The sequence below is a fragment of the Podarcis liolepis genome (assembly GCF_965112155.1).
Source record: "Podarcis liolepis genome assembly, chromosome: 2".
Classification (NCBI taxonomy): Eukaryota; Metazoa; Chordata; class Lepidosauria; order Squamata; family Lacertidae; genus Podarcis; species Podarcis liolepis.
In genome coordinates, this window is record NC_139555.1 from 89,969,651 (window position 1) to 89,981,038 (window position 11,388).

Below are 11,388 nucleotides of genomic sequence, written 5' to 3' on the forward strand. Positions count from 1 at the left end.
AGCCGCTTCTGGCGAACCAGAGCAGTGCACGGAAACACTGTTTACCTTCCCGCTGGAGCGGTACCTATTTATCTACTTGCACTTCGTGCTTTCGAACTGCTAGGTTGGCAGGAGCAGAGACCGAGCAATGGGAGCTCACCCCATCACGGGGATTCTAACCACCAACCTTCTGATCGGCAAGTCCTAGGCTCTGTGGTTTAACTCACAGCGCCACCCGTGTCCCAATATTGCTTTAGGCACCTGCTAAAACTTATTTAGCAACCTGTGCGGGTTGAACACAGTATATCCCGAATCATGTAGGGCCATGCATGCTACTGCAGTGCCTGATATCCCATCCAAGCTGTTCTGCTCCACCCTCACTTTCCCACATTGGTCAAGAAGGTCTGAAGAGGGATTGTAAGTATATTCTGCTTAATTGTTCTTGTGATTTGTATCCCTACATCACTGGGGTTCCTGGGCACAGGGCTTGGAAGTGCAGCTGGCCAAATGTCTTTGCAACCCTCCATCTGACTTTCCTTCCTGCTCTCAGTGCAGGAAGGGCTCTGGCAGTGATGGGGATAGTAGAGTCAGGGATTGCATGCATGATCTTATGATTGTCTTCACACATTCTCAGCAAACACTTTAAGAAGGTTCATAATCCTAGTCAATATGCAAATGCCTATCAGCTCATTAACACCATGGAAAATACTGCTCATATCAGATTGTGGATTGCCAGGTAAGAATATTCATGGAAGCACTCTTGTGAGTGGAGATCTTTAAATTCCCAGCATGCTCTGCTCACAGAACCAGAGCTCCTCCATGTTCCATCAACATTCTTGTCTGATGTTATGGTTCATGCAAGTAGATGACGCAAGTTGGGGTTATTTGCAGGGGTTAACTGGCTATCAAAAGATGTGAACCAGTTCTAACCACTGACCATATATAATCAAAAAAGTTTTTGACTTCTTAAAAAAAAAAGTCGTTTTCCCCACTGAGACAGAAAGCATTTGAAATGTGCAAGTGTTAAAAGTGAACATGACAAATGTGGCTTTTAGACAGAATGTTTTCTGCATTTCTTGTTTGAAAGCGTTAGAGACCACTGGGGAATTATCTGACAGCAAATGGCACTTTAGGTGGTTTGCCTGTGCTAGCACCATGGTTAAGATAACTCTGAATTCATCTTCCCTCTGCCCTTTTACATACCTGAGATTGTGGCTCTCCAAAGCCCATTAATTCAATATGAGCTTTTTATAGTCTCTCTCCTGTCAATGGTGAAGTTCACCTTTACCTTAGACAATTCCCCGCGTTGTGACAAAGGGAGAATAAAGAAGATGTAGCCACTTAACGCTAGGCTGGAAGATGGAAGATAATGAACAAAATTCTGGGACAGTTCAAGAACCGCAGAGAGGCTGGTAATCGTTACATTTGCACCAAGCAAATTCTCCTTCCTTTCTAGGACGTCATCGAAACACATATTCCTTTTGTTGTTGTTTAGTCATTTAGTTGTGTCCGACTCTTCGTGACCCCATGGACCAGAGCACACCAGGCACTCCTGTCTTCCACTGCCTCCCGCAGTTTGGTCAAACTCATGCTGGTAGCTTCGAGAACACTGTCCAACCATCTCATCCTCTGTCGTCCCCTTCTCCTTGTGCCCTCCATCTTTCCCAACATCAGGGTCTTTTCCAGGGAGTCTTCTCTTCTCGTGAGGTGGCCAAAGTATTAGAGCTTCAGCTTCAGGATCTGTCCTTCCAGTGAGCACTCAGGGCTGATTTCCTTAAGAATGGATAGGTTTGATCTTCTTGCAGTCTATGGGACTCTCAAGAGTCTCCTCCAACACCATAATTCAAAAGCATCAATTCTTCGGCGATCAGCCTTCTTTATGGTCCAGCTCTCACTTCCATACATCACTACTGGGAAAACCATAGCTTTAACTATACAGACTTTTGTTGGCAAGGTGATGTCTCTGCTTTTTAAGATGCTATCTAGGTCTGTCATTTCTTTTCTCCCAAGAAGCAGGGATCTTTTAATTTCGTGACTGCTGTCAGCATCTGCAGTGATCATGGAGCCCAAGAAAGTAAAATCTTTCACTGCTTCCATTTCTTGCCAGGAGGTGATGGGCCCAGTAGCCATGATCTTCCCCCTTCATGGATCACTGCCTTGCCGTGGCGAAGGGGCTTGAGTAACTCAGAGAAGCCATGAGCTATGCCGTGCAGGGCCACCCAAGATGGACAGGTCATAGTGGAGAGTTTTGACCAAATGTGATCCACCTGGAGCAGGAACCGGGAAGCCACTCCAGTATCCCTGCCAAGAAAACTCCATGGACAAGGACAACAGGCATATTCCTTACAGAAGGAATATGCATGTCTTCCAAACAGATTGAAAAGTGTGTGTGTTGGGGGGAGTACAGGGATGTGCCGCGTTGTACTGTCCATTCTGTTAAGTTCAATGGGACCTATTTGAAGGAAATGTACATAGTAGTGCCTAATGAAGAATAGCAGAGGAGCTAAATGAGAAGTCAGTGTTCTGCTGCAGTGTAATTCTGAATACTGGATGCTGGGGACAAATAATGAAGGAAGGCTGTTGCTGTTGTGCTTTGCTTACTTGAGAATTTTCCAGAATCTTGTGGCTGGCACTGTCTGAGGAAGGACACAGGATACATCAGATCTTGGTCCTGTTCAGTATTGGCTTATGTTCTTATCCATTTAAATGACTTTACAATGGATCAGACAAATTGAGAACATGTAGAACACAAAGAGATCTTGCCAAAAATATACTGGATGCTCTAATCAGTTCCTTGCCACTCTGTTGCTCCTTGATAACAATCCTATTATAACCTACAAGGTGGCCAAATTTTGTGCAGCAGCAATCAAAATATAATGATTAGCACCCAGGATTAGAATAATATAATATATCAACCGATGGACATTTCTTGATCAGAAGGGTTTCCTTTCTGACAGATAAATGACCACTGCTTTTTTTTAAGTATATGTGATTTTATATCATTTTATCTTGTTTTGAGCTTTTACATTTTGTAATTGGTGTTTTTTGGTCTTGGTACTGGTCATTGACCGTAATAAAACCACTTGAACTTGTACATGAAGAGATATTTTGCATCAGACAAAGACCCACTTAGGCTGACCAGAGGCCCCTGGGAAATCCACAAGCAGGGTAGGACAGCAATAGCTTTTCTCTACTGTTGTTCCCAAGAAATTGGTGTTCAAGGGCATATTGCCTTTGGCAGTGGAGGCAGAACATAGTCATCATAACAAGTAACCATTGATAGCTTTATCCTCTATGAATAAGCAGGTGATCGGATTGGCAACGTTGACCTGGTTTGCCTACTCTTTGCAAGTAACTAAAATGTATTTCACCCAATACATGATCAAGGGGAAAATGTCCTTATCACTGTTTGTAAATTTCTGCTTGGCACTTCCTTTATCCAGGAACAATGGCTTGATGAGGAAGCCATTGCTACGTTTGACAGCCTGTGAATGGAATCTTGACAATGTTACTGCAGGTGGGAGAGACAAACCATTCAGTGTCTATGAAGCCACAAGCCAGTCATGGCACAAAGCTCTTTTCCCAGGGAATCTGTCATCTCAAGGATGAGAGTATAGCACTTTCAAATTCAAAAAAGAGGGAGCACCATAGAGAGTTGCCCTCAAGGGTGTTTCTGCACTTGCTTGTTGGCACTGGCTTTGCTTTATGCTGTCACTTCAGACATCAAGGGGTTGGACTGCAGCGTCTATTTATTTTAGAGTTAGTTTTACTGGACATGTAACTGCAGTGGTCAGGAGTGCATTTGCACAGTTAAAGAAACTTCAACTGGCTCAGAGAGGTACAGCCAGATTGTTGACTAGGGCTGGTTATAGGGAGCACGCAACCCCCTTGCTACAACAGTTCTACTGGCTTCCAGTAGATGCAGAAGAGGGCGTTCTCAGTGGCTACTCCCAGCCTTTGGCAATCCATCCCTGAAGAAGCTAGTCTGTCTCCCTCCTTGTTGTCCTTCCACTGGCAGATGAAGAGCATCTTGTTCCAACTGGCTTTTGGGAATTGACTGCTTTTAATAAAAGGGCCAGTGCAGTGCTGTTTTATTGGCATGCTTTAAGCATATTTTATATGTATATAGTTTTAATTCTATTAAAGTTTAATTTTTTATTAATTGTTTTTTCTTTTCTTTTTTAGCCATTCTTGTTTCTATCTGTTAGCTGCATAAGGAGAAAAGGTGAGGTATAAAGTAACAACAACAATTTTACTAGACATTGATCCAAAGGAGCATTAAGACAGGGGGGACAGGGTTCAATTGCATCTGAGAATGGTATTATTATTATTATTATTATTATTATTATTATTATTATTATTACTATTATTAATAATATATTATTTATACCCTGCCCATCTGGCTGAGTTTCCCCAGCCACTCTGGGCGGCTTTACAGCATATCCAGTGCTGAAGAGGCAAACTGTGTGTCATGAACACACAGTAGTGTCTGCCCAAAGTAGAGAAGTCCAGCATGAGTTAGAAAGCAGCCAGGAACAGAGAGGCTTGCATTTCTCTCAGACAGCTGCAAGCAGTTGGCTGTCAACTCCCCCCATTCTGAAAGGATGTAGATAAGCCGTTAGCAGAGGGTGGGCTGCAGAGAAGCTAACTCTCTCAAGAAGCACAGGCAGGATCGGAAGGCAGGAGGGAGAGCATTTCCTCACCGGAAGAGAAGGTTAACCCCATGAGCCCCAGGAGTAGATGAATGGGAAAGGTATAAGACAGAAAACAGAACCAGAAATGTAAGGGTCATAGGTTCAGGATATTCTCCAGAAGCCGGAAACATTCCTTAGAAGGGTCAACTGAATCATAAGACATGGACACTCAGCTAGAGTGTCAAAGGCTAATTGTTTGGCAATAAATCTTCAAGCTAATTACGCCTTGCGTGCTGTGATATCAAGACAGCAACCTGGGCTCCTGACACTGTGCTTGTGGTTCACTCCAGCTCATAGGGAGATATCCAATGAAGCAATTATAACACAAAGCCTTTGGGCTGTTCAGTGGAACTTCCCCTCCTTCTTCTCTCCCCATGTGGCTTGAGTGTCTCTCCCTCCCCAAATCTGTTCTGGGTTTCCCTCCAACCCCCTGGAGCAGATTTGGGGAAAGAACCTGGGGTCCATGAGGGGAGGTTACGCTGTGCAAGAGGAAATCTTTGCTCTAGCTAAAGTATGTTCCTCCTCCTCCCTGGTCTTGGAGTTAAATAGGCGAGGAAAAGTCAAAGAACCTGAAAAGCATTTGCTTGATTTAAATGTTTTGCTACATCTGCAGAAAAAAATCCCCCTTTCCCTCACTATAATCCACCTAAAACACACAGGGAGACTTTTTGCAGATAGAAGTGTGATGGGGAAATGTATGAAAAAGTGTGGGATAGTTTATTGACTGATTGGCACCATGCAGGCAAATCAGTATGAATGTTCATTGCTGCATAAACTCCCCACAAACCAGAATGAATGTACACTTAAGGGTGGGCATAATAGAATCTCAGTGAAAGCTTCCTGCAAACAAATCAGGATGGATACTCAATGAACAGGTCATCTGGGAGGGGCCTAAAAAAGAAATTCAGAACAGGGCCCCATTCTAGTAACTAACTGGGCACATAAGAGCACAGATATATAACACCGAGTCCATTAGATGTCCTGTGTCTGAAAAGGCTAATGACTAACTGATCTAGTCAGGCCTTTAAGGGTGAGCAATTAGGCAGTTTTGAAGCTCACTGTGCCTTTCCTTGTTATAAATCTGGTTACTGTGCTTGATGCAATGCATCCAGAAACTGTATTGGGCCCGTGGAAGCTGGTGGCAAAGAGCCCCCTCCATAATTTCGTCAAGTCATACAAACTCTTCATGTGCAGAAACGTATTTCAACTCCATCCCAACACAGACTTCTTACCGTCATCCCCCAGCGAGCCTTTTCGTTCAGATCCTTTGCTCAGTCTGGACTCTGCACTGCTATTATTGGGGAAACCTGATTTGTCAGCACATTGGGAGTTTTCATATGCACATGTCGAAGACACACAGCTCTACTTTGCTTTCAACCCTTCTCTCCCTGAGGTGCTGTCTGACTGCCTGTCTGATATTTGTGGCTGAGCGAATGGAATTTTCTATTGCTCAGTGCAGCGAAGAAAAGTCGTGGGAGATATTTTCTTGGCTGAATGGAAGCAACTGTCCAAACCAGGTCTAGGGCTAATATTTGAGTTTGAACACAAAAGGGAGTCTGGTAGTTTTCTTCTGTCATCTCACCCTCAACTTCATCATCATCATCATCATTTTATTTATATGCCACCTTTCCATAGTTGAAACCATGCTCAAGGTGGCTTACAACATGACAAGATTTACACAATTACAAACATAACGAAAGTCATAAACAATAGATAAAACACATCCAAAAGCACACAACCAAATGGAAACAATTTCCACATGAATTATAAGATCCAAAACCAAAGCTACAACAATAACAGCAACAACCTCTCCCAACCTCCCATAAACAATACTCTAGCCCAAGAATCTGTTCAACAACCTCGTTCATTGCACATTTCAGAAATGAACCTGTATTCAAATTTAGAACAAGAGTCAAAGGAGTCAGCTACAATGGTAAAGAAAAAACACTTTATATGTGTAAAACACTGTGACACCAGATGGCACTGTGGAGTCCTGTCTTTCACCAATGGGATTTCCCTTTATGAAGTTTAGGAACTGAATTGCTTTTTTGATATGTATAGATCCAGCCATAGTTAGGGGAAAGGCTGATAGAGCATCTGCATTGTGCCCAGAAAGTACCAGGTTCAATTTCCAGCATCTCCAGGCAAGGCTGAGAATATCCGCTGCCTGGAACCCTGTTAAGCCACTAATGGTCAGTATTAGTATTGAGCTAAATGGACCAAGGACCTGATTCAGAACAAAGCAACTTCCGAAATTCCTTTGAGAATGGATCTTTCACTACCAATTTAAAATTCCCAAGCTGAATCTCAGACTCGAATGTTTATTTTTACACTGATAGCCGACAGAGTTTAATGAAGAAAATCGATTAGAGTTGGGAGGTAAGAATTCAGATCCCTGTTTAGCCATGTTTTTATTGTATGTGCTTGAGCCTTTGGCTCTCTATCTTCAAAACTGGCAGAAAAAAATAGAAAGGAAAAAAGAAAAAGAAATAGGATAGAAAAGAAAAGAAAAGAAAAAGGGCTACTTCAAAACATTCCTCTCCTATGACAATGGGATGTATTTGATGTAGTGCTTATCAAAACGTTATAGCAATGCAAGGTTTTCTCCTTGCATGACAGAACATTTCCTCCATACCTGTAAATCTGTTCTGGGGGTTCTCTGAACCCTCCAGAACAGATTGGGGGGAGGTGCACTCCATGCACAGGGAAAGAGGGGGAGAAATGCCCTTGGGCTAATCCTTGAGTTATTGCAACTGTGTAGTTGAATAATTACTGTGTACCCAGTGAATAATTATTTTTAAAAATCCATGCACTTAAAGTATTTTTACGGTTCAGTGTCTTATTTGTGTTCAGATTGTTTTATTGTTTACTGCAGGCCACCCAGAGAACTTTGCGTTTTGGAGCAGCACACAAAGGTCATAAATTAAATAAATATCCATCTAAATGAAGACTACGGAAGGTTATGGAATTGCCAGCAGATAGGCACAAAAGCAATGACAAACCTAGACAGCATATTAAAAAGCAGAGACATCACCTTGCCAACAAAGGTCTGTATAGTTAAAGCCATGGTTTTCCCAGTAGCGATGTATGGAAGTGAGAGCTGGACCATAAAGAAGGCTGATTGCCGAAGAATTGATGCTTTTGAATTATGGTGCTGGAGGAGACTCTTGAGAGTCCCATGGACTGCAAGAAGAACAAACCTATCCATTCTGAAGGAAATCAGCCCTGAGTGCTCACTGGAAGGACAGATCATGAAGCCGAGGCTCCAATACTTTGGCCACCTCATGAGAAGAGAAGACTCCCTGGAAAAGACCCTGATGCTGGGAAAGATAGAGGGCACAAGGAGAAGGGGACGACAAAGGGCGAGATGGTTGGATAGTGTTCTTGAAGCTACCAGCATGAGTTTGACCAAACTGCGGGAGGCAGTGGAAGACAGAAGTGCCTGGCGAGCTCTGGTCGGACACGACTAAACGACTAAACAACAACAACAAGGCACAAAAGTATGGGGGGGGGGGAAGCAAAACTGTGTGTATGTAGGAAATCGGCCATCACATAACTGACATCTTGCACACACACCCCATTATGTGTATCCTACCAGTCCCTGATTTTTTTAGATCTTTTGCCCCTATGGATAAGCTTCCATGCATTTCACACACTAGCAAGCCATTGGGAATTGCTTCCAAGTTCCATTAGAGATGCTTGAAGAATTCAGTCTTCGTGAATTCCAATGAGAACTCAGCTGATCAGCACCTCTCAGACTAATGTGTGGATTAGGAGTTAATTATCCACTTCTCAGATGTTCTGACACAGTGTCGAGCTCTAAAAAGTATCAAAGGTACGTTTAAAATGCATATTTTGGGAGAAACTATACTTAAAACTAGACATTTATGCATGTGTAATTAAATGTGTTATATGTGTGAATGCACTTCTTTTCAAAACCACAGATTTCTGCAGAAATGGAACAAAACCACTCAAGGGTGAATGCATGTAAAAATGAAACAGACAAACTCACCCATACCTATGAATATACAAAGAAACCAAACTTTGTGGTGAACATTTTTATACATTCACAGAAGCAAAGTAGAAGCCAGCAGATCACCTTTGTTCAAGTACACTGGACTCACCCATCATGAAACTATCAAATCCATTTGTGCATAGAGCAGACTACTGTTTTGCAGATACTTAATACTGTCCATGTGCAGAACATAGGCATGACATAGTCCTAGCTTGAAACATTTTAATAGCAGATGACAATCACTACAAGAAATCTGCTACCAGGGGAGGGAGTCAGTAATCTGTATAAAATGCATCAGGTTTCTTAGCTATATTTTGTCTTGGCTTATGGTTTGTCCCAGAAACAATCATTCCTGAAAAAAACATTAGTTTCATTTTTCTTGAAATAAACATAAACCATCACAGCCATTGTGTATGTTGGATCTGATGGATTGCTCTGCTTTAATGACACTCCATCAATTTCTAGCGATATATTAAGCTACTGGATGTTTCTAAGATTTTTCTGTTGACAAAACGTATTTTAGATTGTAATACAATCACTCAGATATATTCCGAACATCTACTCAAACCACCTCCTCTAAAACTGAAGAACATTCCAGTGGATCATTCCATGGCTTACAAAATTTTTCAGTTACAGATAGGTAGCCGTGTTGGTCTGCCATAGTCAAAATAAAAAAATTCCTTCCAGTAGCACCTTAAAGACCAACTAAGTTAGTTCTTGGTATGAGCTTTCGTGTGCATGCACACTTCTTCAGATACTATCTGAAGAAGTGTGCATGCACACGAAAGCTCATACCAAGAACTAACTTAGTTGGTCTTTAAGGTGCTACTGGAAGGAATTTTTTTATTTTGAAAAATTTTCAGGGCTTTTTGTATATAAAGTAAAGGGCATATTCACACCATATGTTGGAAGCTCACCCAATTCTCACAAATAGCGCATTACTTCTCCCAAAGAATCCTGGGAGCAGTGGAATTATGGCTCCACAAGGCGATACCCAGGATTCTTGGGGGGGGGGAGAGATTCATGTGATTTAAATCTATGATACATGTGCCTTAAATGTGTGCAAGTGCCCCAAAACTCAAAATTCCAGAAGTTGGGATCACTCCTGATATATGTCTCTCTCAACACTTTGCCCAAGGGAAAAAAAACTACCAGTGTAAGTTGCTATTCTGTCTGCTCAGACACAAACAATGGAGGTTGTTCCATTTATTTGTAGTTGTTTTATGTTTATATACTCTGAGGTAGATTTGTGGTTATTCAGGATGGCTGAGTGATGTGCACATTATTCCAATACATCTTATCAAATGTCCCTGAGGTGATCAGATGCCCCGCTCTGGGAAACCACAGTCAAAAAGGGCTGGAAGAAAGCCAAAAGATTTCATATATTTTCTTCTGATTAAGGGGAACACTACAAATTTACTTGGATATGTAGTGGCCACACACTGACTGGGTCCCATTGACTTTCAGCTGTAAGTATTTTAGTAGAATAATTGGTTGTCGTTGTGATTGGCTTGTAAACGGCGCTTTCCCTTAATTGTTTCAGGTGAGGTGAGGAAATATTTTTTCCCCACCTGGAAGTTGCAGTTGGCAGAAAAGGCAGGAAACCATAACAAATTGATGGCTTCTAGGACAATTCCAATGGCAGGCATGTTTGATGAAAGACAACCCCCTGGTTATTTTTCTCAGGAATGATCTTCCAATTTGCAAGGGGACAGGTGAAAATTTATCAACTGATTGATAGGTAACACACTTGGGAATTAATTTCCCAACAGTGTCACTGAGATTACTACAGCTGGGTTTTCCTACATGTGCTCAATGGACTGCAGCACACCGTAAATGGCAGCAACACCTGGAATGCTATTTGTTGCCATTGCTGATGGGTGAGCTTGGAACTTTTCTTGCCTGGAGGAAATGGAACACACAGAGGGAATGAAGTGCAAAGTCTCACCTTCTCTGCTCTTGCATCTCTATGCCCTCAAATCTGCCCTTCTTTTTGTGGAGGCCTTTGTGCACCCTTCCCTGTTGCCTTTAAAGGTAAAGGTAAAGGGACCCCTGACCATTAGGTCCAGTGGTGGCCGACTCTGGGATTGCGGCGCTCATCTCGCTTTATTGGCCGAGGGAGCCGGCGTACAGCTTCCGGGTCATGTGGCCAGCATGACTAAGCCGCTTCTGGCGAACCAGAGCAGTGCACGGAAACGCTGTTTACCTTCCCGCCAGAGCGCTACCTATTTATCTACTTTCACTTTAATGTGCTTTTGAACTGCTAGGTTGGCAGGAGCAGGGATCAAACAATGGGAGCTCACTCCGTCGCGGGGATTCGAACTGCCGACCTTCTGATCGGCAAGTCCTAGGCTCTGTGGTTTAACCCACAGTGCCACCCGCGTCCCCCTTTTGCCTATAGTTTTCTCCAAACTTCTATTGGATCCCCCCTCTCTTCCGACTTCTTTTGAATGTATGTTTTTGAATGTGTTAGTGAATTAATTAAGGCAATGTATTCTGGGGAAAAAATGGGTTGTGGTATTTTGGTGGAAGATGCCCAGGATGAAGGCTTACTATTGTTCAAGAAAGCTAGCCTACCAGGTCTTTGGGTGCATGGATGGCAGCATCTACATTTTGCATGGATAAATGACTTCATTATCAACCCAGACAATGCCAGGATAACATCGTCCCTTGATCTATGAAATGTCATTCTGGGAGAAA

At 42.6% G+C, this 11,388-nt stretch overlaps 1 long non-coding RNA gene across 1 annotated transcript; it reads left to right on the forward strand.

Annotated features, from left to right (window-relative positions):
* Nucleotides 1–4,104: 4,104 nt before the first annotated feature.
* On the forward strand, nt 4,105–10,892 carry LOC310702162. Its single transcript, XR_014523310.1, has 3 exons — nt 4,105–4,204; nt 7,549–8,508; nt 10,232–10,892. It is a non-coding gene; the product is annotated as an uncharacterized lncRNA (long non-coding RNA).
* The last annotated feature ends 496 nt before the right edge of the window (nt 10,893–11,388 follow it).